Here is a 5,332-nt window from a genome sequence, read left to right on the forward strand (position 1 = left end):
CAAGACTTTTTTGAAACTAGAAGAAAAGAAAAGGAGAGAGATATTGGAATTTAGTATTGTGCTACATAGGAAACCCATTCTATTTCAAATAAATCTCCTTTGAAAAAATGGTAGTCATATTTAGCTTATAGCAATTTCTTTTTGTGGCCACACCTTATCACTTGTTATCTCCAAAATTTTTAAGTTGATTAGTTTTCACAGCAAAAAGAACCATGAAATTCTAAACTTCTTATCTCTTTGGATGAACTTTCCTATTGTGGTTATGGGGTGTTTTGAAGGAATTGTAAAACTATGGTTGTGTGTATATATATTTGGCTCTCTCATACATTTTATGATGCAAAAAACATGTGCAATATGTCTTCATGCAATGAAATAGGGCCATGGCCATGCCTTATTTATTGCAGAGTGCACCCACACTTTCTACTTTACTTGCATTGCTTCGAATTTGAAGCATGGAAATAGGTTATGTCCTTTTTTTCAAGCCAAGGGGAAAGAAGTTCCCTTACAAGGGATTCATTCAGAACCATTGTGTTGTAGAGCAAAAATAAGTCATTTGAATTGGCCACAAAATCAAGATGGTAGGGCAACAATTTTACCACGTTTACCATGAACTCGTCCCCCACATCCTGAAGCTACAAGACGTGTTACAAAGCCTCTTGTTTTTGTTGATGATGAGCGATTGGAGCATCAATCAAGTGGAGAAAATGGGTCAGGTAGGGAAAATGGGAATGAATCTACTTTGGTTGAAATTGACATAGCAGAAGAAAATTCATAGGCTATAGATTCAAGAGGAAAATTGGCACAACGAAGTGGAGGGTTTCAAGGTAGAGAAGTTGATAGTACATCTGTATAGTTAAAAAAAATTCTTGATTTTTATGAAATTCCATACTCTGAGTTTCATGAAAATTTCAGTGTTGTGGTACATCTGAAAGTTCCATGCTCTAGTGAAAAACAACAACAAAACCAAAGAACTTGGAATACTGGAAATAAATCCCAAACCCCTGATATGCCGAGAGATCGAGCCGCCATTGATCTTGTAATTATTCTTGATGTTAGTGGAAGCATGGCCCCATGGACCGCCTTTCAATCATTGCCTTCTCGTGAACTGTTAGGCATTTTTTCCCTCTATTACGTATGTCTAAGGAGGGTCAACAATTTTCTTTGTGAGTATTGAATGGCCTAATATCCACTGGTGGAACCAACATTTTTGAAGGGTTGTAAAAGGGTACCAAAGTGTTGGAAGACCGGTGTGAGAAGAACCTTGTCTGTACTATCATTTTACTATCGGATGGGTAGGACACCTACAATGTGGGAAACGACATGAAGGTTTCCATTTTGTCAAATTCTAGGAAGGTTTTTGATATCAATCCTTTTTTCTAGGATCAATAAGGAAACATGCATAGCAAAGTAACATACAGATCCCTATACACACTTTTGGATTTGGGATGGATCATGATTCAACATCCATTCACTCCATATCATAGACTTTTGGTGGTACCTTTTCCTTCATTGAGATAGAAAGTATTTTTTAAGATGCTTTTGCATAGTGCATTGGTGGTTTTCTGAGTGTGTTGATTCAGGATATGCATGTTATTGTCACATGTGCAAGTTCAGGAGTGCAATTGAGTGTCATACAAGAAGACAGTTATGTAGTAAACATTCTAGATGATGGGCAGAAGGGATTGGTAAATATTGGAAACTTGTATGTAGAGGAGGAGAGGGACTTCTTGGTTTATGTTAAGCTTCCTCCATTTAGAAAACCTAAATATAACACAACTATTAATGAAATGAAAATATTGAAAGTTATTCTTTCTTACAGGGATCCTTTTTCATAAGAAACTATTTAGACACCAGTGACATAACTATCTATTCGATGTCCTGAATATGTTAGCAGTAATGAACAAGTTGTCTGTCTTGAGGTTAACAGGCAAAGAAATAGGTTTATGCACTACATAATCCATAGTAAAAGCTAGAGCACTGGAAGAGAGGGGTGATTTGATAGGTGCCCGGATTGTATTGGGGATCAGGAGAAGGGCTTTGCAAGCATCCCAAGGATTTTTCAAACTCAGTGGCTTCTCTGACCTTATTCTAAGTTGAGGGGCTTAAATAGGGTTGCACTCTTTTCCCCATCTTAATCAGGATTTACATTGAGTCATGAGCTTGACTAGTTTCTAAGGGACATGACACATGCCAATGAAGGGTGCATTTTACACGATGGTCTAAGTACTTATTTTCATTTTCTAATTTGGTCTTAATTCCTTGCTCTCTTTTGAGTCTTTAGTCACAGCTTGATTTGTTGGATTTCCCTTCAAAATTTGGGGTTGTTAATTTTAATAAGGCTAAGAATACTTTTTTTAGTGCAACCAAAGATACTATGTCATGGTTGCATTTCTCAAATGGAGGAGAACCAATTAAGTTCACCCCTACCTATTCTTACTAAGTTATCTAGGTCTCTAGTTTTGAAGGCCACCTTTCAATTTGGGACAAGCTTCTCAAATGTGGCTATGCAAGGGATACACTTCTTTAGCTGTTTTGGAAAAGCAGAGCTTCCAATTTCATTCTCAAGACATCCTTTGATGTTACCACTATTTCACTATATTGATAGAACAATTTTATTAGATGGATCAACAATATAATTAGACCAAACTTGGGTGAGGCAAATTTATCACTTACTGAGAGATTATTAGATGTAAGTGCAAAGGTCCACATGCCATTATACAAGTTGATTTGGACCTCACTCACTTCAGCTGGAGACTTTGTTCAAGCTTACCTCTTACTTATACAACCTTTTTTCTCTTGGAGATTTGGACTTTGGAGAGGATAGGTACCCCTATATGGCTCTTTTATCATCCAAGGAGATTACTTCACATCCTTCTCAAAGTACATTGAGGAAATAATGTTGGTATTTTAAAATAATGAGGTAACCACATTGTTGTAGTTTATAGTCATTTTCATTAATTATCTTCCTCCCTACAAGTCCTCTTTGAATACCCCGCGTTTGCCTCATTTGAAAGCATAACTAAATCGTGAGTAGAAAATATCTATAGGCAGTTCATTCAGGTAACATGTACCTTCCTATGCCACCACCCCCCACCATCCACTTAACAAGCTCTCATCCACTCAATCCTAAGTTGGGCTTCAAGGTTGAGATCTTAATAAGAATCTTAGAGGTCATTCTTATTCGACCAACATACCTACAATGGCACTAGTATCATGACTTTAGAGATGAATTTGAAAATGAATAGGGAGAATATACACGAGTCCTAAAATCATCCTCTAATAGATTGAGACAATAACCTAATTGTTTTGTATGCACAACAGAGAATATTGGAGGACATTGCAAAGTAAATCTTGGTTATAAATCAGAATGATTTCCATCCTCATGATGCTGGAAGTGGAGCCTTAGGCTCCTCCTAAAACAAGAATTTTCCTCTCGCTGATACTAAACTAATGTGGGATTACCTACAGAAGGGGTCTTCAGAATGACCTCGTAATTACTGTTTACTGTTCTTGTCTCTTTGGTGTTGCCTCTCATACAATGGGCCTTGCTATTATCTTAGCAATATGGACACAAAGTGGATGGTTATTTGTAGGTTTAAAAGGAAGTGGAGTAGTGACTTGACACTCATCAGAGGGTTCCAAAGCCTAAATACAATCTAAATCAAAGTTTCCTGAAGCGAGACCTATTTGGGTTGAGCATCAAGGAGGGTTTCCAAGTTGCGGGGATTTGATTCTTGTATTTGGATCCAAAGGAAATCACTGAGTTTTTCTTTCATTCAATCTATGGAGAAATTTTTATATATGCCAACAAAGATACCTTATGTAATTTGTGACTACCAACAATTCAGATCCTCCAATAGAAGGAGGTAGTCTAGGAGAAGGAGGCATATTGTGGTGAAGCCAACTTTGTAACATGTTCAGAATTGACTTCTTAGACAGTGTAAATCCAAGGACATGTAGGAAACATAACTAATCTAAGTTGCGACTGGTGGTCAGAGTAACTTGTATTGTGGGATTTAGATTTAACTTGTGGTTGATAGTTCTCATTGGTGAGGATCTGAAGTTGTTTAAATTGAATTTCATGCTATGATTTTGGGTTTACATGACATTGAGCAGTGTGTTGCAAAAAACTATTGTATTGATGTTTATTATTCCAGATACCTTTATTCACTGCAATCACAGAAGACAGAGTAACAATTCTAAAATAACATCTAACCACTCTAATAGAAAAAGAAAGGTTAATTATCAAGAAATTCTACGGTGAATTATCATAACATTGTACAGTAGTATCAGTGGTAGGGTGCACTATTGGATTTATTGTGTTAAATTTTTGTACAAGAAGGAGAACTTTTGTTGAAAACTAGGGAAAAATTACCCTATCACATTGCATATAGGTCAAAAATTCAAATTAAAAATATGCAACTTGGAGGCCTGCAACAAAAACTAGCTTAGATTGTTTTCTTCTAGGATTAATATAGATGGGGTTTCTTTGTATTAGATTAATCTAAATATATCGATCTATCTCATTAAAATGAGTATTGTGGTTGGATTTACGTTTGGTTGTTTCTTAAGTTCCCAAAACCTTTTATAGTTTTCTAGTTTTCCTTTTAACACTTATAAGTCTTTTTATGCAATGGTATTTACGTTTTTTAAACATAGATACTAATATGAGGATCTTGTAATTTATTTAGCATATGAGAAGATGGCCTCTTCTTTAGGAAACGTGACAAAAATGACAATTTCTACCTCACTAGGCAACATTCGAAAGGAGAGGAACTTGGGTGCAGAGTTTAATAATTATGGTAGACAATTTTCTTCTCTTTTAGTTTTTCCTCCCATTTCTTTTAATCACTTAAGCAAAAGATGGACTATGAGATTACACACTAGAAAGAAGCTAGTTAATACAAGAGCCATGGAAAAGGATTTTTACTTCAAATAGGATGCTTGAGTGACAAAAAAACTGCAGGTCAAGGAAAAATGGATGTTTAAAGGAAGGTCACATCCACGTAAAAAATCACCATGGATTATCTTTCCTTGTCCACTTATATTTGATGTTAATATGTAGTTTTAAATTTTCATGGAGGGTTGTTTTGGCATATAATATTGCATTCAGTTGCACTCTTATTGAAATCTGATTCTAATTATCTTGTAGGCAGGTGTGAACAAACTTGTTGATCTTGTTGGAGTCACCCTTGGACCGAAGGGCATAAATGTTGTTTTGGAGAGAAAGTATGTTTCTCTGAAAATTGTATTCAATGTCATGATAGTAGTGAAGCAAGTAATTTGCAATGTGTGTTTTGGTTTCATTCTTAATGTTGTATTATTTTCCCCT

The 5,332-nt window shown here is 35.8% G+C and overlaps 1 pseudogene; it reads left to right on the top strand.

The window, feature by feature from the left end:
* The first annotated feature begins 1,006 nt into the window (after positions 1-1,006).
* Positions 1,007-2,097, top strand: LOC149184395 (E3 ubiquitin-protein ligase WAV3-like; annotated as a pseudogene).
* The last annotated feature ends 3,235 nt before the right edge of the window (positions 2,098-5,332 follow it).

This window comes from Pinus tabuliformis, chromosome 3_2, assembly GCF_031772625.1.
Source record: "Pinus tabuliformis cultivar Carrire ecotype Pingquan chromosome 3_2, CPIR1, whole genome shotgun sequence".
In the NCBI taxonomy this organism is placed as follows: Eukaryota; Viridiplantae; Streptophyta; class Pinopsida; order Pinales; family Pinaceae; genus Pinus; species Pinus tabuliformis.